The following is a 22,807-nucleotide window of genomic DNA, read 5'->3' as shown; positions in this document are numbered from 1 at the left end:
TACTGGGAACACTGGTAGTAGCAGTGGGCAACATTTCTGCTGTAAGTGTTTCATTTTCTACCACCTTATCTCAGGTCTCTGGACTGGTGCTGGCCTTAGGCATGGAAAATGTACTCTGTGAGGGTGAATACAGCATCACCTGTACACAAACCATATTGCAAATGCAGAGGGGTGGGTGCCAAAGTGCAGCTTGTGCTTTATCATGCAGTGGATGTGTGCTTTCACTGCTGTCAGTGCCTGGGGTTTGTTACCTGTGTGCTCAAGACCTGTGGGTTGGGAATCAGGTTGGCTCAGCTTTAGATTTTCCTGGGAATTTGAACTGTTTGTAGAACATGGGAGGCTAAAGGTAGATGCACAGAGATTTTTTTCTGTTTTCTTTTTCTTTTTTTTTTTAGAGATTAGTAACAGCCCTGCACTAACCTGAGCCACTTACTGCCACAGGTCAAGCTTTTAGAGGAGGAACCGTCTTGCAGGGTGACCCTGCAGCTGGCTGCTCACCTGCAGGAGTTTCTCCTAAAAACCCTGTGACACTCTAGCATTTCTGTTTTTCCATATTATTAGGGTATGATGGACCCAAAAGGTTTGTATGTATAAGTTTTACTTCTTTAAGTGCACAATTATCTGATTGATCTGGTGCATGCTCTGTCACTGTGTCTGTCACACTTCCCCTCAGCTACTCAGTTCACTGCGGTCTGCTGGTGGGGCATTTCGTGTCATATTCTGTAGTATCTGCCAGGAACATAAGGAAAGGACTCCACAAAATATCTCAATTTTATCTTTACCTCCTAAATTATCATGATTTTTTATCTCTAAGTGAGATGCTTCGGTCCAGCCTTGTTTTGCTTTCCACCAGGTTAATAACAGGTAGCAGAAATAATACAGCAGAGCAGCCTTCTCATAGCAGTTGTCATTACTAGCTAGCATAGTAAAGAAAAATAATTGACTAGCAAAAGGTTTGATAACTCAGAGTTTTATGTTTCTCAGAAATGACTCATTCCCATATGCATCCTCCAAACTGCATTCTGCACGCTGAACTCGCCATAACCTGCTCTTAGAGAGGCTCTTCTCTCACATTCCCATTTTGGCATTAGAAGCAATAAAAGTAACAGCAGCTTTGAAGAGCATGTAAATGTATAATGGCTTTCCAAAGCGGATTGATAATTACTTATTGCACTAAATAATCCTAGAAGTGTGTTAGAGGAGGAATGTGAGAAGAACGAATGAACTTACATAAGTAGAGAAATCTATGCATCCCTTCTGCTGTCTGATTCATTTAAACAGTCTTATTACTGTATCAGTGTGGAGGGGAGATAATGAAGGCTGTCTTATGTTGTTATATCTTTTTTCCAGCTTGTTTTATTTTAAGAAATGCAATGGTAGCTCTGGGTGGAGCTAAGAGTCACCACTGCCACTAGATTGTAGCATTTACTTCACTCTGCATAATGTGGAGCATACAGCAAACATGCTAAACGTAAAAATTGTAATTCTTGTGCAGTAATTATTTAGTATCTTGATGGTGATGGAGTTTTGTTATTTTGAAAAGTATTTCCTTTTGTACATTTTTTAAAAATAAGCTTTCAGCTGGCACCAAGTAGATTAATTTGACCTTTTTAAAGCTAATTTCCAAGAATTACCTCCTCTTTTAAGCTAAATTATTTTGTAAATAAAAAGGTGTGACACAAGAGCATTGGATGCAATTGAGTTTTTTCATCAATGGCTGTCTCTTGAAATCAGTCAGCATAGCAGAGCTCAATACTTGTGAGAGGACAGCTAGTTACATATTGCTGGCTACTTTTTTCTTTCTTCTCCTTTCTTTTTTTCTCTAATACTTTTTGGAGGTTGGCTTTTCTGCAGGTAGCTTTTAATTTAGTGGGTAAGAAATAACACTTGTTCTTTATCCATTCACAGTGAATATGAGATTCGTTCTTATGGTATGAGGGACTTGCTTTGGTATCTGCCGCAGGGATATTGGCAAAGTGGAATTTTTAAAGGCACTGAATGACACATGAAAAGAGGTAGCTCGGGTTGCATCCAGCTGAAATTCAAGTGTTCAGACTGATGCAGCTGCAAACATCCGTTTAAACCTTTAACTGAGTTGTGAGTAATTTAAAACTAATTGTTACTTGAGATGTACACAGAGTGGCACTAAGAATGTGTCCTTCCCCCCTTCTGATGGTTTGGTTTGAGCTGAGTTTTCTGATGGTTTGGTTTGAGCTGAATGTTCTGATGATTTGATTTGAGCTGGATTTTCATGGGCTCTGCCCTGTGTTTGGCCACCAGGCCCCCCTGGCTGCCAGCAACGGGGGCACCGAGGGCTTGAGCAGCAGCTATTTCTGAAGCAGCACTGTGGTGGACAACAAGACCTGGATATTGCACAGGGGGAAAGTGCACGTCCCTTTTCCAATGTAATTTATTTTTATTTCCATCTGTGATCACAATTTTTGCCCTCAATGGAATCTTGGGACCGGGAACCTTATCCCTGGTGTAGGTGAAGGATGATGCAATGCTGACACAGTTTGTGCCTCCTCGTGTTCCTGTGTCCCACCTTCAACTCTGGCAGAGGGGTTATTGTGCTAGGCATCTGCAGGAATATTCTCTTCATTTAACCAGTTAAGGGAGCAATGATTTTGCAGCTGACATTTCAAATCTTATCTATCCGTCTGCTCTCACTGAGGAGGGTTAAAAGGACTACTTACTTGCCACAGAATCCATGACAAATTCATTGATATTGAATATATTTCAATTAGCAAAATTAAGTGGAAATATTTAACATTAATTGGTCTGTGGTGTTTTGGTTTTTTTTTAAATGCCTACCTCTCCCTTCTGGAAAAGAATGTTTGTTTCCTTGTTTTCCTAACAAAAATTCTATGGAAAATGTTTGGAAATATCTTATTTTCAGGCTAAAATCCTTGGAAGAAATCAGCTAGAATTACACCTTCCCTGCGAAATAGCAGCAATTAGGACAGACGCCCTCCTCTAACTCTGAGCCAGGCAGCTTGGGTGACAAATATGTCAAATTAATACATCACCAGGTATGAAAGCGCAGTTAGAATTTGACTGAGGTACTTCCAGCCTGAAAAAGAGAACGATTTATCAATGCAAACTTAATAACATCTATTTGAATCTAACTAAAAATCAATATTTCATTACCAAATTGTTAGTGAGAATGAAGAAAAATTGCGGAAGTCGGGCAGTTTGGTGGAAGAGAAGCATCAGGAGTTCAATGCGAAGACGGGATGATTCATGAGGCCAAGCTGGTGGAAGGGTGAAGGAGGACGAATACAGAAAACTTGGAGGGCCCTCTCTCTGGTGACCTTGGCAGCAAAAGGGGAAAAAAATACCAGAAAATGAAAGTGACTGTCAACTCCCAACAGGGATGGATCACACCATAAATCAAGCCTTGCCCTGAGAGAGAGGAGAGGGGCTTAGGGTGGGGGGCGGAAGCCATTGGGTAATTTAACTCTTTGAACCTTGGATGCCTTTTATTCCTAGTTTAGCGAGTTGGTAAAACATATGTGAGCCCCTTCCCTTTGCAGTGGTTTACATAAAAGTGTGTCACGGGCAGATAGATGGTGAAACATTGCTTTCCATTGGCTGGGATTTGGAGTACAGTACCAATAAGTATTTCCTGCAGCCCAGGAAAAGAGAAAAATGAGAGACGGAGGCTCCTGTGACACATAACTAAATCAGTTGGTTGGGAGGCCTAATCCGGGAGAGACTTTTGGGTGATTTGCAGGGGAAAAAAATATAGATTTAAGGACATTAGTATTTCTATTACTGAAATAATCTATTGATCCAAACAGCAAGCAAAAAAAAAATCACTCCTTTAGGCCTGCAGTACAAAGGAAGCGGAAGGTCTCTTGGCTTTTTTTAACTTTTAATATTTGTTTAGTTCTTGAAATCTGTTCTCTGACAGAAGTGAAGGAGGTGACTACCACAGAGGGGGAGGTGACTGCCACAGAGGGGCTTGTAACTGTCATCTGACAGGGCTGGAAGGGGATTTGCAGGAAATGTGAATATTACCTCTCTCAGCCAGAATTAAAACAGTGTCTGAGCACTTTATTTGCTAAAGAGAGGCACAGAGTATTCCTTCCTGCTTTTCACAGAGACTGTTTTTTACCCTTTGTCCTGATACGTTTTCTTACATTTTTCCCCTTTTTTGTCCATCACAATAAGAAACCTGTGGTTTTTTGAGACCTAAATGAAAGAGTATTCATACCAGCCATGCAAAGCGAGCACCTTTCATTTCCAGTTGTAAAAAAGACTGACAGCAGAGCATCTGCAGTCCTGCTGTGGTGGGAGGCAAAGCCTGTGCTCTTCCACAGATTTCCACGAAGGCACAGTGCAGGCTGTTCTGATCCATACTGCCAGGAAAGATCACTATGGTTGCTGCATTTGACTTCTGCCTTTCTCAATATTGAGGGGTGGCAGAAATAACTGTGCTAGAGGCATTAGAAATGCACCTTGGGAATTCCATGCTGGAATGTTCCAGTGCTGGGGCTCCTGCTGCCGTCCAGAGATTGTGGCCTCATCTTTGGAAGCAGCATCAGGGAGTTGTTGTTGTGTTTCCACACCCCTTATGGTGGCCTCCACCAGGAATATAGCAGTTTTCCATCCCCTGGGGAGAAGGCAAAGGATGGAGCTGGCTCCCAAGCTCTTAAGGCTTGAAGGTGGTGGGAAGATGCAGTGAAATGTGAATGGTGGGTTGAGGGAGAGGGACTGGTGTGCTGTGCTGAATAGCTCCCATTTCCAAAGAGGAGGAGAGTCCAGGATCTGTGGCACTACACTGTATTAGGCCAGTGAAAGTCAGGCTTTCATGTACCTGGGGCATCCTTTTGGCCACGTTTGTGTGGAGTGAGCCTGAAAATTAACACGTTTGCTCTTTCTCAACTTAGTTTTGAACCAACTTGCTGCTCTGCCTTGAGGCAATTTCCTGCCTGGTGCTGGCCACGAGGGGATGGTGTCTGGCACTGTGCAGCTATGGGGCACCAGGCATGGGCTGTCACCTCCACCCGCACTCCAAGGTCACAGGAAGCCATCACAGACTGGATTTTGGGAGCAGCCTGATAACATTAGCTCTGAATTAGTAGGTAAGAAACTGCTTGCTGCAATTTCCCCAACCCAGAGGTCATGCTGACAAGGTACTTGGCGCTCTGGGAGATGCTCCCAAGGGTGTGGGTGCAAAGAAAATGTCCAGAGAATTCAGAGGGCTCCTGAGATTTTGTTAGCAGGTTTCTCCTGAGAGGTAAATCAGCTGCCAGGAGGAGAGCAGATAAAGGGCAGCAGTGGAGTTCAGAAAACATGGCACAGTATGTAGAGATCCTTACATGCCTGGCAGTTCACTTCTGGTACTGCTTTTTTTATCTAAATATAGGGCTCATCTCAAAGCCTCACATGAGAAGTTGCAGATCTAATCAAGGTCAGAAGAACATTAAAAAAAATTGGAACAGGAAAAGGCCATCAGGACCAATGTTTCTGTTCCTTTTTTCCTCCTGTCTTAGCTCTGGATCTTGGCTCTAATTGCCATTTATTTTTTATTGCTCTCACTATACTTCTCATATAATGTTTATATTAATGGGCAGGGGGAGGGGGGAAGTGAAGAAACACCAGGAAATGGAGTGCAATTGGAGTATGTGAGATGTGGCTTTTGTCTTCTTTATCACTGTTTTCTTGTAGTACTTCCAGCTCAGATATTAATTTATCATTGAGAGTGCTGCAGAAGTGTGGTCCCTTGTATTTTATTGAAGGCTTGATCTAAATTCCAGATGGTCACCATGTGATCAAACCAGCCCTGGGCAAATAGGATATTTCTTTGTGTCTATATTTGATTTCTTTGCCAAATTCATACCTATCTAATCTTCTGCCCATGAGCCTGCATTCATTCATTCATCCTTTAAAGAAGTGTGCAACAGCTCCACCTCCTCATGGGTTAGAGACAATGAGGGTGATTGCAAATATTCCCCATCTAAATGCAGATAAAATGTGATGCTCTTGCAGATAAATAATAGCTTTTCACGTCACAAAAACGTCTAGCTAAAGTTTACAACAGACAAATAATTCCTCAAAGAATGAAGGGTTCTCAGAAAATGTGCAGTGAGGGACGTGGGTGTATTGACACGACGCTGCGGCAAGGAAGTGCTTTGATTTTGGGGATGCAAAATGCTCTGAAATATTACTCAGGAAAATCCACAGAGCCTTCTGCTTGTGGAGTCCCTGCTTTACTGTAGGAGTTTAATAGATGTGAATGAGAGAATGTCTGTACCGAGCAGGTTCTTTCTTAAAAAGAGAGGCAAATTTCAGATTATAACTAAATATACTTCAGAACACAGAAGTAACAGTATAAAAACCTTCTTAATCATGATATGATTAAGGGATTTTTAAAATCTGCCTTGTAGTCACATTTCCATTTCCTGATAAATTCCATACTTTCTTTCAAATCACTTCTCATCATAATAACACGAACTGTAAAAAATCCTTCCATTTCTGCAGCGTGCTAGGGGAAAAAAAATGGGGGTGGAAAGGAGAGAATTAAGAAGGCTCCAAGTTTTATCATTCTGTTCATAAAGCAGCACAGCAACCATAACTGCAGCACAGAAAAGAAACAGATACTGTAATGTCTGAGGTATTCTGTGCCATAAACTCCCATAATAGAAACAGATGGCAAAAGCGCGTTGGAAGTAGGGGAAGTACTGTACATGCAGCTCTGCCCGAACATATGAAGAGATTCAGGGCTGACACGTAAAGGAAAACGTCTGGAGCCCTGCCAGCGCTACTGTGTGCTGCAGCACTCGGTGTGGGGAGCAGGGAACCTGAGACTTGGGGCCCTGTGGCAGCACAGCAGCAGCATTTCTCCCTGTGTTTCAGCAGGTGTGGTGGTGTGGCTGGGGCAGCAGACAAGGATGGGATCCCCATTGGTGTCACTGGCAGCTCCCCCAGGGCCCCTGTCGCTGTGGCAGCTTGGGCATGCTGCAGAGAGCTGCGTGCCAGGCAGTGCTCTGGCACCTCTCTCTGCCTCAGAATTCCCTCCCTGCCTCTGCTAAGCAAAGATCTTAATGTCTAGAGAGAGCCAAGCAAAGTTGTGTGGTGGGTATCAAACATGCAGTGAAAATGGCAAAAGTATTTTATTCCTCCCTGGCATCTCGCTGAGGAAACCTCACTTGTTTCATCGGGCGTTGTTTCACTGGTCCTGCTATGAGTGAAAGGAAATATAATGTGTGCATTGCACTAGAGGGGGAGCTGAAGGTCAGGAGTGAAATATGGCTTTCTGCTGCACTTGGTCTCAGTCTGAATGTTACCTACATTATCATCAGAGCTCACTGTCATAATGGGGAGACCTTGTCACAGGATCGAGGTCACCTAGAAACAGGAAGAAAAATTGGGGGGGAAATGCTAAATAAGATAAACTAAAAAGAAGACCAGTAGGATACCCAAACTTCCTTTGTGTATTTTTGAGAGCAGTAAATTATCTGCAAAAGACACATTTGTCCTCCAGTACCTGAAATCCCACTGTTGTCCTGGGCTTGAAGTGCCATTCTCCAAACTTCCTGGAGTGTTGTGATCAGCATCTTTCCACCAGGGAGTCCGGCTTTGGCCTCCGTGCTTTTGTGATGTGTTGGATTTAAAAATTTCAAGGCAGTCACCTTTAAAATACTCATCCAAGAGGGGCATAAATCAGGTTATTTTCATTAGAAAGCAGATCCTGGTAAAGTAACTTCTTTATTCTCTGTGCCCTAGGACTGCAGTCAGACCCCTGGGATGGGCACTGTGCTGCAAGAGAGCATGGCTGGGAGAGAGAGCCCTTTTTCAGCACTAAGGGAGAATTTTGCTGCAAAGTTTTTGAAGGTGAGACCTGTCCTCCCACTGTGGGGCTGAAATGTTTGCTTAATTGCACGGCAGGAGAGATTTTAAACATCAGTGCAAAGAGCTAAGTGTTGTGTGGGTCCACACTGTTTGCATACCCTCCGGCCACCCAATTAACAGCCTAATCTATGTGCAGATCCACTTTCATCTAAAGATGTCAAAGAGCTTTGCAAACATTAATTCATATTAATATGTTGCTAAAAACAAACAAACAAACAAATGGTTCCTTGGTGCTTCCAGGCCTCTGTTCCCCCTGACATTGAGTAGAAACCAATAATCTCCAAGGTGGTGCTGGTCACCTGTTTTGATAAGAGGCTAACCAGTGCTGTGTTTTGTTGGCAGCAGAGTTTGAGAGCCAGGCACAGAGTCACCTTTGTGTGCCACTGATGTGGTTTCTCCCTGGTGCTCCTGAAATGATCTGGCCCAGCAGCTGCTGTTACTGACAGAGCAGGAGCTACTGCAGATTGCTGTGGCGGTGCAAGGGAGAAACCTCAGGGGTGCAGCAGCCCTGGAGGGTGTGAGCACAGCCAGGCCTTGGGGCTGCCACCTCCGGGGCTCAGCCTTGGCTCAGGGGGATGCTGGGCTCTGGGCACAACTGCCCCACCATGCCTCGACTGGAGAGACAGCTGTCTGTCTGTCTGTCTGCAAATGAGATTAGCTAGCACTGCAAAGCTATTGCAGTAAATATCCAAAATTCAGATCACTAATCATGTGTTGACTCCTCTCTGGTTTGCAACAAATCCTTTGGGGACTCACCAGAATTTAAGATTTAACAGCTAATGTTTAGACAAAAAGATTTTACTTTTCAGTATACTGGAAGGAAGTGCTGGGAAATAAGCCAAATTTTATCTTTGCCTAAAAAAAAAAAAATGCCCAAGCAGCAAACCCACAACCAGGACAAACTGAGTCTATGTATTTAGTGTGGTGGTTTGTACAACTCTAAACCATTCTGATGGGTTTCATTCTTATGTCAGATGTTGTGGTGTCACTAACAGGTATTTGGAGATGGGAATGTAGCTATGTTAGCACAGTCACCAGGAGCTGGCTGAAGGGGATCTTTGTGGATATTTCCTTTGGAATGTATTCAGCCACTGAAATCCAAAGCCAGGTACCAATATGAGCATTAGCTCACATAAAATGCACTCTTTCATCTCAGTATAGTTGTTGTTCTGACAGTTTAAGCTTCTCAAATACCATATCTCTTTTTAATGAAGAAATTGCACACTCATATACAGAAATGATGTATTTACAGCATAGAGCACCTATTGATACATTTTGTTCATTTTAACTGAGTTTGGAAGACTTCAGAAAGTGAGAAATACGTTTCACTACACAATTACAGTTAATTATTTTAGAAATACAGTTTAAATGCAAGTTATCTTAAATTTATTGCTTATCTGACTGGAAAGATCTAAGCAAAACCTGAAAATCATAAACTCTTCCAGAACATTATATTTTATGCAGTCCAAAATGTGACACATGGGGTCTTTAATAATTCACTGCTTGTTAACATTAAACAACTGTTAACATGCTCAAATAATTAGTTATGCTTGCTTGACATGTTTGCATCTTTAATAATTGATGCATTTATCTTAATTACTAACAGTATTATGGTCGTAATATGCATCTTTTTTCTATCTTAAAATTTTAACAAAAACTGACTTTTTGCCAAAAATGATTATCCTCTAAGTTTTAATTACTCATTGTAATTAAATTGCAAGCTGCAGTATTTTATTAAAAATATCTTTCACAAAAAATATTTAATGGAAAAGAGGTGATTTGTTGTTTATGCATCACACTTAGTAAATATTTCATAAGTTTCATATTACCCTTTCAGAGCAGATATAAAAAACATAACATTCTTAATATAAGAGTCAATTTAAAAGCTGCTATAGTAGTCTTCATTTCTCCTCCAAAAGGTTTGCAGAAGTCAGCGAATAAAGGAAGGCAAAAAAAACCAAACAAAAAATGTGGTGGTGATTGCAAATTGGGTACCCACACTGACAGGAACCAAGGTTGAAGATGTTGTGCTAGTGAGTATATCACACCTTCACCAGTGGAATTAGTCTGACTTGAACAGAGCTGAGCATTAAAAGTTTTTTCATTCTTCAGTGTTCTTCTGATTCAACTTTTGCTTGCAGGCTGCTAATAACAATAGTGGCAGTAGTTTGACTGTAATCATTTATTTATTGCAATGCTGATAGAGATGGGGGTGAGCTTTGTGTCAGCCAATTTAAAAAGACTGTGTTTTCAGGGCCTTCCCATTGCTAAGACAGCCTGGTTTAGATTAAGATGGTTGTTTCTGGTCCTTAAATGTTGTGGAGGCAATTACCACTCCTGTGGAATGACAAAACTTGTTAATGATGTCAAAGAATTCAGTCACATCCGTGTTCTGGTGTGTGGTTGTGTTCCTTCCCAAATGACACATGAAGATGCTTGAAAAGGCGTCAGCGTATTGGCAGGAAAAAGTCCATTTGTGAGACAAAAATGTTGTCCAAAGTTTTAGATTTAAACCCCAAAAAGCTGTGTGATGCTGTCTCTCAGGGCTACGTTTAGCGAGTGACTAATGAGAGCCCAGCTCGTCTCTGAGGTAGGTGGTTTCTGAGAAGCTAATACTTGAGCTGTGAGCCAAAGTCAGCCCAAACACTGCATTTTTAATGACACTGTGCCTGGGAATGCATCTAGTATAGCATTTTATTTAAGACAAGTCACTAGACCTAAGGGGCAGGAATGTCCCGTGTGCCAGACCATGTGGGCAAGGAGATTGTGGCCAGATCCAGAACTGTCTCCAAGCCATCAATGTAGAAGTATTCTTTCAGCAGGATTTACTCCAGATATGACCCTTTGCCAGAAAAGCAGCGTGAGATCGGGGGGAGAAAAACGCTGAAGTGAGACATTGAGCTCTGTGCTCTCTCCTGTCTTTGGGGCTTTCCTGCCTGCACAGAATAAAACCCACACATGCATTCTCAGCTGCCAGCAGAGCCTCTGGTGCTGCAGCTTCTGCAGCAGCATCGCCACTGGGGTGAGATTTGAACCCACAGAGAGAACTGGATGTAGAGCAGGAGCAATGTGAAGCTGAGTCCCCAGGAATCACTGAGAGCAAGCTGCTGGTTTGTGCTTTGCTGGTCGGTGTCTCACAGGCACGGCTGTGCTCCCTTAAGCCACAATGTCCAGCACAGCTGGCACAGCCACTGTAGGCAGGTGGGAATGGCAAAACCCTGGCCAAGGCCACCCTTCCCATGCTGCTTCCACATGCACTGTGTGCTTTTAATCTGTGCTGTCTCTGCTGACAGATTTAGAAGATTCTCACTATTGCAAAGTCCTCATGTCCTTGACATGGTGTTCTTCAAAAAGCGATTTCTAGTCTGATTTTAGAGTTAAATAAGAATTTACACATCACAGATCTATTAATCATTTTTTCCCTTCTGTGGGTGTATCTTCAGATTTCAGTGATTGATTTATGTGGCCAGATGGGTGCATTTGTTTCCTGCTGTCTTTCAGTCCAGCAGAATCCATGCACGCTGTGCAGTATAGTGGGCTTGAACTTTCACTTGAAATGCACTGCTGTACATAAATCCTGAATGCTATTCCTTCTTTGGAACAAATGGGATTCAGATGTGACTCTTTTGGATGTGGCACAAGTTGAGGTTTTCCTGTCAGTTAGTAAAGAAGCCATTCCTTTCAGCTTTAAGAGGAAAACTTGAATATTGCAGGAGGTCCTGTTCATGTCCCCCAGGTTTCTGCTCCAAAAGCCTTTGCCTTTCTTTGCTGCCACCACAAAATGTGTGGTGGCTCATTAGCTGCTGCCAGGGAAGCTGATTGCAGGCAGAGCAATCTGTGAGGTACACAAGCATTTCTGCTGACATGTGCTAAGGTTGTAAAAAGGATTTGCATATTGTCAGGTCGGTGTTCCCACATCCTGAACTGTGAGGACAAGGGACCATGAGGACCTGAGAGGGGTTCTGAGGGAAGAGCCAGACCTAGAATGGAGTGGAACTGATAGTTTGATTCTCAGCAATATTTTATGCAAAGGTACATAATAAGAGGCCATGCAGGACTCCAGCAACTGCCTGTAAACCTTGATCCAGATGATGCCAGGGCTCCTGATGACAATTCCATTTCTGACAGGGGTCAGGAAGTCTCAGGAGCAGCAAGTTCCCAAAGGCAAGCAGGTGATAGTGGAGGGAAATCCAAATCAGTGCTCCTACTCAGGGACCAGCTTCAGAGAATCCACATGTGAGAGAGGTCTCCCAACAGCACAGGCAGGAGCTCACACTTCATTAGGTCAGGAAGTCTCATTATGACATGCAAAGTCACAAGAAATTAGCTTCAGAAGTTTTCCCACTCGGGAAGTGAGTTATTTTGCATGTAAGGTGTATGTATTTCTGTATGAAATGGAATTTTTTGCTTCTTCATGCAATTAAAAGATAACCCCTTCTGGTTTATAATTCATGGCCACTTTTCCAGCCCTGGTGGTGCACAGGGAGACGCCAACGGAGCTGCACTGGTGAGAAGGCTCTGGCCAGGCAACAGCAGGTGTTTGGGTGGGAGTATCACTGTGGTGGGACAATGTTTTACACTTCCAATGGAAAAAAATGCAGTGCAAAATTAGTCTTTTTAGTGGTTCTTCTTGCTTCAGACATCCATTTCTCTCAAATTTCTGTCTAATGGGGAGGTAATTTCTAGTTTGATCAATTTTTAAGTCTCAGCATTGACTGAAACCCTAATCCAGATTTCCTAAAACACAAGGAAGGCTGTCCTGGGTGCTGCTGACAAAGCAGGGATCCCATTTGCAGAGTGCCTTACTGCAGCACCCAGTTCAGAGCAGGAACTTTCATCAGAAACCAAGCAGGAGAGCTGTGAGGTCACCTCTGCTGCTGGGACTGGCACTTCATTTCTTTCTTTTTTTTTTTTTTAAGCTGAATATTAGGAAAAGAGTTTGTCTACGGCTGTAAGAAACCAAATTATATGTTTTATTCCAAACCCTTGTGGCTGGCTTCCCAGGAGCTGGCAGGGGACACTGCTATTCCCAGAGCATTTTCCCCTGGGACCAGCCCCCCTTGCTGCTCCCTGCTGGAAAAGCTTTGGCCAAAACTTGGGCTAATTCCTGCATTCCCTGATGCTGGTGAAGGAGGGAATGAGCTCCCTAGGACTTCCATGCAGACATTAAAAGTGTGAGTGCAGAGAACAGAGGGTGGCCAATGGCTGGAACAATGGCAAGCACTGATGTGCAGAGAGGTGAATTTCCAGGAGGGGGCTTTGAGAAAATACTGCCCACAAAAATACAGATGCTTCCCTGTGACCTCTGTGATTTGCAAAATATACATGAGAGTTTTATTGTATTTTCAATGTGAACATGTTTATGTTTATGACCCAGAATTTTCAGGTGTGAGCTAAATTCTTTCTGGCTCACTCAGGGTTTTGACATTTGTAAGTCTTTGCTCACTCTAGGAGTAATTTTAATGGCTTGTATTAATTCAAGGTGTCCCTTTATGAACTTAAAATTTAAAAAAAACCACTACCTTTTAATGACATTTCCATTTCTTCAGAATTATTATTTAAAATCCTAAATTAACATTCTGCTCTTCGATTCTGACAGAGCCATTATATTTTATACTACAAGAGTTTAGTTAATTTTAAATTATTAAAACCCATTGGCTGGATGAAGTAAGCATCTTTAAGCAAGTTTTGTAGTTCAGGCACATTCCAATCAACTGTGGCTGCAAACTTAATTTGAATTTTTTTGCTTATGTTACTTTTTATCCTTATATGTGACAGTGAGTATTCTGAGTTTCACTTTCTGGCCTGAGAAATTAAACAGCAGCTGAACATCATTGTGGGGAGGAACCTGTACTGGGCAACACAGCTCTTCAAACTGAAGGCAGAGAAAAATCACAGAAAGAACAGCAAGTCTTTTTTTCTGAAAGAGAAATTTAAAAGTTCATGATCTAAACTTTTCCTATGTAGGAAACTAATATCTTCCAGCAACAATATGTATTTGCTTTGCATGTAAAATAATTTTATTTTCATTTTCAAAGACATTTGTTCCTTTCAGGTGTCACCTGGCATGACTTAGGTAACATTCTGATTTTTTTATGAATTAAGGATGATAATTTCTTAAGACATTTAAGCAGGGAAACAATTTCAAAGCCATTTATCTTACAGGGTGACATCTAGAAGGTGAGAAGGGCTTTGTATAGGTGGGGTCTAACAGTCCTAATTGGCTGCAAAGGGGCACAGTGGGGATTAAAATAATGTATGCTAAATGGGGCAGAATATAATGGGAAGTATGGACACTTTTCTCTTAAAACTGAAATTCCACTTCAAGGGCAGTATGGATATCTAGCAATAAGCATCATTTTTAGGCCCTTCAGCTGCTGTGACTTCAGGTGAAATTTGCTGCAAGCCATATAGATCTGCTTTAATTATTTTTTGAATCTGCAAACTCTGATCATTTGCATGCATTGCTAATACACTCATCTCTGAAACCTGAGCTGTGCAGTTTGGGCTTTACAGATTTATCAAGTGAAACAATTCAGCTAATATCACATTAATTTAATTAACTTTAATTTTAAATGACTTGCTGGAGCACCTAACAAATGTAACATCTCCAAGACATTTTAGCAGATAGCTGTGGCTTTGTTGTGTGCTCTTGTCTTCATAGTGAGAAAACATCTTGTTAGCATGAAAGGCTCCTCACTACTTTAGAAGAGAATATTTTGTTTATACTCCAACGTTTGCCTTGATTGCCTGGCTGTCATTTCAGAGGTGAAAGAAAACAGAAGTGCAGATTGGTGGGGGGCTGATATAATTTAACATCTGCACGGTTGTGCAAGGATCTCTTTCAATTCCAAGTGGTATTGATGGTTTATTGTCACTTTGGGGTATCCCCAGGGAGCTGCCTGGGAGTGTGAGGGCATTCCCAGCTCCTGGGCTGCAGTGGCTTCAGGAGAGCTGGACCTGCATTCCTGCTGGAAAAAGCACCAGGCTGTACACAAGGCTAGTCCAAGAAAGGAGGGAAAATTATTCTAGGAGGGTACTTATTCTTCCCTAGTTTGTTTGTTTTTTTTTTTTTTTTTTTTTGTTAAGATAAAAATAGTCCGAGGAAAATTCAAACCATCTAAAATCAGTTATCAGGTCTTCAGCTGTCTCATTGTTGATTCAAAGTTTAATGTCAACTTCTAAATATAGAGCAAAATATTTTTATATTAATGTGAACGTATATATCTAAAATATATCACGTGGCTAAGGAGGCCTTTGTCCTGTCTGACAGCAAGGTAGGTATGCTAAATATTTTCAGAAATATAAATATAGTCCATTCCAAACATTCAGTTTACAGTTGCACACTGGAAAAAATACCAGAGATAAGGCCATAATCCATGTGTGGACACAGTCAGGAAGATAAAGGCAGGAAGCTTGTATAGGAAAAGCAGTTTATTCACATTCACTTTTCATCATACATATACATTAAATATTAATAACACCGTATGAATATTCATCTCTGTTTAATATTCATTTATACACAGAAGTTTACAGCAGATCCCTTTAACTTTTGGTGCCAAAACCAGTGTTCAAAGGGTTGTGCTGCCATTGTTCCTGCAAAACGTTTACATTTATCTGCTGTAAAAGAGCCTGAATGGCACCGAAGAGTGTCGTGTTTAGTTTTAAAATGCCACAAATAACAGATTTATAGATTTTTCTAAATACATTATTTTACCTTGACAGCATTAATCATTCATGCTTCCTTCTTTCATTTTTCTACCTGCAATGGATTATTGAAACAGAAAATAACAACGGGAAAGGCTACAAGCAGTATCAAAATGTCAAGTTTGTACTTACAGTTGTATGTGCGTAGACAGGGTCAAGAGCCTCAATTATTTGTATATGTACACAGTGGTACTACATGAAAGGTTATGTCACCTGCAGCTATTTTCTTGCAGATTTAAATAGGACTGATATTCAGCTCCACAGTCAGCCACTGACATGGAACATAGAATTGTAAAATACTATGAACTCTTATGTCAGGACCTAAAATATGAACTGGGTGATTGCAAGGTGTAGCTGTGGGCAATCCTATGTATTGCAGTGTAAGTCCTTTAAATTACTTTGTGTTATCCCTGACCTGTTCTTTTCATTTAAGCATAAGCCAGACCAACATGGAAGTACTTTCCAGGGAGAAGAAAAACCCTTGATATTGCTCATTTTTCCAGGAGCATTTGCTTGGGTTTTGAGAGATTTTGTTGTTTTCCTTTTTTTTTGTTTTCTTCTTTTTTTTTTTCATTCTTTGCTTATTTTAGTTTTGTCTCTTGATTCTTTTATGCTTTATGTTTTCATAAATCCCCATGTGAAAATTTTATGTTAAAAAGGTTATTTTGCATATTATTTTTAAAAGTTATTTTCTGTAACCCAGGTATAATAATTTTAAGAATTCCAAGATCATGGCTTGCATGTTAATGAAATGCAAGTCTTATATCAAAACTGGCAGCAGCATTATTTGGAGTGGGATGTGTGGTGGAGCTAATCAGGATATTTTCACGGTGGAGGGAGGAGGAGAGAAGCTAATCAGTAGATTTTTTTGCTAGTGATTTGCTTATCTAATATATACTTAAAAAAAAAATAGAAGAAAACAATGGCATGGAGTTTTCTTGACCAAGCTCCTTGTGGATAACAGTCACTCTCTTGAAAGGTCACCACGAGACCTCCAACTCAGAAAGTCTTATTTTTTGGAAGAAGATTGATATAAAAGTGCTTTTTATCTTTAAAGCAATCTACTAAACCAGCAGTAATAATCATATAAATCAATAGACTTGTCCATCACTGATGTATGACAGCATGAGGGACACAGTTAAAATTGTAAATTCAGCTTTGGCATTGACATTTGTGAATTCTTGACAGTGACTTACTAATTCCATATCTTTAGCCTTATAAAAAATAAAGCTTTACTGAAGGCCTAGCTGTACAACATTTATGTACTGTTAAGCTTGCTTTGATTTAAATTATTTATAGATATTGATATAATTAGCACTGGGAAGTAACTATCTTAACAGACAAAAACATTTCAAAGAATAAATAAGTAAATTATTAGATATTAACATCAACCTCTCTATCTCTAGTCAGGTAACACAAACCAGATGCATATGCTGAATTAATAGAATTGTTATTGCAGATTTATTTTGAGATATACCATACACTCAGTAATTGTGATAATTCATCTTTCCAGTTTTTACATTTCTGACAATAGAAAATTCTGTTCATTTTTGGTTTTTATCAGATCTTAAAATAGAGATTTAACTGTCTCAAAGTACATTAGAAGTAAATTAAGGCATTAAGTGTTGCTGAATGAATGTGATTTTTAGAACTTACTACAAAATTCTGTTATACATCCAAAAGTTTGATCTTTCTTTCTGGGAGGATGAAATTGGTCATTATTTCCTCTGGAGCAAGGCATTGCCATTAAGTAATACACTGTCCTCTGTGTAGTTTTTGTTTTCACCATTTTAGACTTTTTTCTTCCCTGTTACTTAATCTCTAAAGTTATTTCATTCAATTATAAGAGATAATTGATTTTAATAAGTGCTAACTGTTGTGCAAAAATTCTTCATATGCATACACATCCTTATATCCACACACAGAAGCATTCATGCTATAGAGTTTAATATCAGTTCCAGGGAAATTACTTTGAGCTGCTTAACTGAAATATGAAAATCCTGTGGGCTCCTGCTTACCAGTATAGCAGGGAAAAGAACATGTATAAGTCAGGATCAGTAGTGTACAGGTGGCACCTTTAAGTTTCAGGACCGAAATTGTATCAGTCTGATGAGGGAAATAGCAAGAAAGGAGAAGAGATGCTCAGAGGGAGCAGTGGGTGCTCCTAGTTTGTGTTCCCAAGGGAGATGCCTTCAGAAGAGAGGTACCTCTGGCAAAACTGAATTCCAGGGAAGGGTTTGCATTTGGTGCACCAGAGCAAGCCACCTTCTCATGGGAAATTTGGCTCCACACTGGCTATATGGGGAAAGATTATTGTGGGTTTTTTTTTTTTTTTTTTGTATTTTTGTGGGTTTTTTGGGTTTTTCCCCCCCATCCTTTCTTTCCTTTTCCTCCCCGTTTTCTGCCAGAGCAGGTTTCATGAGTCATGTTAAAAATATTTTAATACCAGGGCACTATTGATTGACCATGAAGAAACCTCCTCATGATAGTCAGTACACTCCAAGTAATAATGTAAGTGAATAATGTTTTACAGTCACTTTGCATCAGTCGCTTCTTCCAGGTCCAATCCATCTGTATCCAGTTAGAAAAGACTCCTCCAAGGCAAGTTATTCATGGGTTCTTCCCAATTCCCCTCTTTAGATCCTGTAAACAAATCCAATCACTGGCTGTTTAACATTTTTATTACATAAATTCTAACATGCAGCAGAACATTACTGGGTACTGCTAATAATGGTGTGCATTTTAGATGTATTCTCTTTTTGTCACAAAACCCCTTAAACCATATTCTAATAACTGTGTATAAGATATAATTGGAAAGGAGCATCGCATTCAACCACCAAAAGAAATATCTCTGTAGTGCTTTTTGTTGTTTCTGTTTTCATCTAAAGTAACCACCAGACATTTCAGTTCCTTCAAGGAAAAACAACCCATGTCTCCTGTGATAACCCAAATGTGCAGACATGCTGATAAATAAGATACATTTACAGTTCTTTTATTACTGTATTCTATGACAAGATCAAATAAGCAGTATTTTGTGGAATATTACAACTTGCAACAAAGCTAAACTACTGTCCAAAGCTGCTGAAAAATTCCAGTATAAATGCACTTTATTTTCAGCTGGCTCATGGGTGATTAGGGTATCCCAACACTTTGACAATTTTTATATAATACTATGAAGGATTTTGTGATTTTCCTTCATCTTACTGCTGCTGCCAGCTCAATACATCTTTTTCTAGTAAAAATTATACAAATCTGTGGTTTTTTTCTTTCCTCATACGCCATAAATCCTCAAGATAGTTTCATATATGTTAACTGCAATCTTTCTTCCCCTACCTCCCCTCCCTGGGGTTCAAGCAGCAAAACCTCAGATATATTGCACAGAAGAGGAGCAGAACATAAGGAAACATCACTTTGGTGAGATTTGAGGAATTTCTATTTATAAATATCTACCTGTATTTCTTTCACATAAACAATAGTGAAAGACCAGGAAAAGGTTGGGTCATCAACTGGCATCTGTTTCTCTGCATGAGATGTCCCAAGAGAATAATATTTACTGAGCAAACATGAGTTACATGATGGACCATAATGTGGAGTTTTCAAATTGTCTTGGCAGCTGTTCACCTGTTGAATAGCTCTGTGACTTTTTGAGGAATTATTTGCTTGATCCTGTCAAGGCAAAAGAAAGAATTTTGATATATACAAAAAGCCATCTATGCTTTTCTCTTCAATAATCTCCCTTCACAATATACTCATTTATGAAGCCTGACTTTACTGATGAGAAGGGACAGGCAGATCTTTGGCCTTAAGAGTTTGTCTCTGCCTTTGTTTTTGAGGACTTTTCTTTGGGTTAGATCTCTGATTTTCCCTGCTTTGCTTATCCTCCAGACATTCCCCTTGCTCCCTGGGCCTCCTGGCTGCTGTCAGTCTGTCCATTCCTCTGTTGGAGGAAGGTTTTTCTTACAGCACCCAGCCCTGTGTGCTCTCTCCATCCCTTCCCACGGATCCACCCAGGCTGGGGTCCCTGCCTGGCCCCTTCAGATATTGGGAAAGAAAATCAAAATGCAATTTAAATGCTTTAAAACTAGAAATCCCACCAAAACTCATTTCCCTGGTGTTTTCTTCTGCTCTGCTCCTTTTTAATTTTACCCCTGAAGTGTTAATTTTTATGAGAGAAGGCTAGCAAAAGAGGGTAGTACATTTTATTTAGTGTGCCACTGCCTGCCATTTCCTCTGTTTTTCTATTATACATAGGGGTTTACTCTCATTTAAAAATTCTATTTACCGTCCACTTATGCTTCCTTTCTCTCTGAATTTAATTTTTAAGTGCTTTGATTATTTGAAAAATAAAATTTCCTTTGTGTGGGTCAGGTTTTTTTGGTATAAAGAGATGTTCCTTGTAGCCTATCCCACAAAGAAGTTTTTGCATGCAAGGAATAGTTACTATGTTTTGAAAAGCAAACAAATACATGAAAAATACCCCCCAGTTAAGAGTGCAATCCCTCAATCAGGCTGTCTGTTCTGGGTTTGAGTGTTATCAACTCAACTCCCAAGACTTCAAAAGGCATTCAGAATATATTTTACTCTTTTGTTCCTAAATAATTTAATCCGGATTAAATCTAGACTAAATGCCAAAGATGGAAGCAAATCTCTCACTAGAGAGAGATTTGCACTTTCAATCCATAGCTCGAAGCTGCTCTGTGTGAATTCCTCAGAGATGATAGTGAGAGTCCCAAAAGCTTAAAGATGTCATTGTGCAGGACCTTGAGACTGAGATTCTGCAAAGAACTTTTTGAAATGCACCAAAATGCTTTTATTCTGTCCCTGAATCCTGTTGTGGGTCCAAACTGGCTCCTAATTTAGGTAGGCACATCTGTTGACTTAAAACATGCAATCTGCATGTGGAACAGACTTTAAAAAATTGCATTTCTAATTTTGACAAATAGTTATGTTTTGTTCTCTCTGCCATGAGTTAGGGCACACTATCGTTCTTTGTTTCTAGCAAGTAACTGAAGTATTATTAAGATTTTTCTTTCCATTTCTTAGAACTCCCCAGGGTCTATAGTTTTCTTTGCAGAAACAGTTGCCATTAAATATGCTGTATGTCAATGCAGCAGTGAGGTGGTTAATTTTGACTGAATATTATGCTATATAACCACTTGGCATTTAACTTGAAAAATGACTTTCTGCTTCACCTGTCAGCAGCCCAGTTCTCATCAAATAAGTGAGTGAGAAAAATTTTTAAATTTCAATTTCCTGATGCTATTAGACACTACTTCTTCCATACTTAAACAGTTTAGCAGTGCATGTACATGTTTTGGTATTCATGCCATGCATCACACTACATGCTATTACAATAGCTTTTTTGTTTAAAGGGTAAAGAGATGCATGGATCTTTATCTTGGGGTTAGGAAAATGTATTGCAGGAACATGGCCAATCAGGTTTCTGAATAACTTTGTAACATAGTACCATAACCCTGGTGCAGTGCAAGGAATTTAAAATACGAGGTGCCTACAAGTCCACAGAGAGAAAGGATTCTAGATGGAGACACCAGCACAGCAATCCTGCCCTGCACCTCCTCAGAAACCAGCGTCTCATGGAGTGTTCATCTGCTTTATCCTTTCAGCTGCCACACACACAATTCTGATAAATCATGCAAAATATTTTTTTTTGCAATTTCAGTATATTTTAGAGATTAAACCACTGTAATTTAACATAAGTGGTAGGTTTCCTTTGTTTCCATTTCAAATACAAGACCAGTTTTCAGTGATGGCTAATGCATCCCCAAACAGAAAGTACACTGCATTGAGAGAGAAGGCATTGAGAGAAGGAATCAAATTAGATTTCCTCATTTCATTTTCATTTCTTATGCTTCTTCACACAGTTTTCACTTTACCCCTACCAAGGTTGGAGACGTTTTACTCATATGACAAAATGCATAATCTCTGCTGTATTTCCCTTTAATTTTTGCATTAGTTTTTATAAAATGCATACATCTATAAAGTAACAAACATAAAACATAATTTGAATAAACATGAACAGGTATCTCTAAAATAATATTTTTTTATTAATTTAGTTAATCTTGACAATTGAGCCAGTCCAGTGGGTTACAGAACAGGATGGACAATTCAGTTCAGCAGCATTTACTGTCTGAAAAATAGAAATATACAAGACAGGTGGTATTTAGGGACCCAGGGGTAAAAAATACACTCTGGTGTTTTAAGGAATTCTTACAGTAAAAGAAATAAATAATTTACTACTTTTTAAGAAGTACCAAGTTATGGTGGAATATGGAATAATCTGTCTAGTGTTTTCATTTTATTTTAGTGTAACTTTGCTAAAATAAAGGAAGGTTCATCAGCATGAACATAAAGCCCAGTCATGAATGAGGCCCAGCATTAAAAGAGCTGCAGAACTGCCAGGTGTTTTTTAAGTGCCTCTATTCCTGGTAACGCTCTTCAGGGGCTGTACTCTTTCCAAAAATGTGTGTTTTCCCAGCTTGCGTCTGATCTCCTGAAGCTGTGGAGGAGAGCAGCCCCAGCACATGACTCTGCTGGGAGCACCATAGGGATCTCCTGCCTTGGTGCATGTTTGTAGGCACAAAACCACATTTTGTGAGAAGGTAAGGTTGTGTGAGAATATTAAATATACCTTGTACCATGTGGAAATAAGTATGGTGGTTTAGTGACAGTGACAATAGGAACACCATGCCTTTAGGGTTGATTACAGTTATGCTTTCAAATTTACAGGAATTATTATTTAATGAAACAGTAGTAGACACTTCTAACCTGTGGGTAAATTAGCAGGGGTGGAGTACAAGATGTCCCCTCATCTGGGGAGCTGGTTTTTACCCACTGCTCTGCCTTCCTAGGCTGAGAAATGTGGAAAATCATCAGTATATGTGGCATTCTCTGTGTGAAGAAGAAATTAGAGGTTTGGGGGTTTTTTTCTACATATGGATATCCACACATTTAGGATTATGTTCTATAGGGTCTGCACATGACCACAGTGGGGTTCTTGCAGGGCTCCACATCCTATGGGCAGTTACTTCTGCTGCTGTCTGTGATCAAGTATCCTTGTGGTGGTTTGTGCTCCTAAATCCTTCTGGAAAGAGCACAATCTCTACAAACAGCCCCTTCAGAAGATTATCAGCATTAAATCAGTGAGTGGGTTGAAAATTGCATAATTGCATCTTCCAGTGTCAGCTGGGTGCTCCAAGGCTGACAGAAGTACTGGGATTGT

The 22,807-nt window shown here is 40.2% G+C and overlaps 1 long non-coding RNA gene across 11 annotated transcripts in view; it reads left to right on the top strand.

Annotated features, from left to right (window-relative positions):
- Nucleotides 1-22,807, top strand: part of LOC113459660 (uncharacterized) — a 54,900-nt gene that overhangs the window by 643 nt on the left and 31,450 nt on the right. For 9 of the 11 annotated variants that reach the window (XR_012582484.1, XR_012582485.1, XR_012582479.1 and 6 more), the window contains exon 2: nucleotides 7,735-7,842. The exons of 1 other annotated variant lie outside the window; for it this stretch is intronic. This is a non-coding gene — a long non-coding RNA (uncharacterized LOC113459660). Of the gene's footprint in view, nucleotides 1-4,895; nucleotides 5,091-7,734; nucleotides 7,843-22,807 lie in introns of all 11 variants that reach the window. One more of the 11 variants, XR_012582477.1, reaches the window with a different exon arrangement.

The sequence above is a fragment of the Zonotrichia albicollis genome, chromosome 13 (genome assembly GCF_047830755.1).
Source record: "Zonotrichia albicollis isolate bZonAlb1 chromosome 13, bZonAlb1.hap1, whole genome shotgun sequence".
In the NCBI taxonomy this organism is placed as follows: Eukaryota; Metazoa; Chordata; class Aves; order Passeriformes; family Passerellidae; genus Zonotrichia; species Zonotrichia albicollis.
Note: the sequence above shows the minus strand (reverse complement) of the source record. Positions and strands in the feature narration are given on the sequence as shown.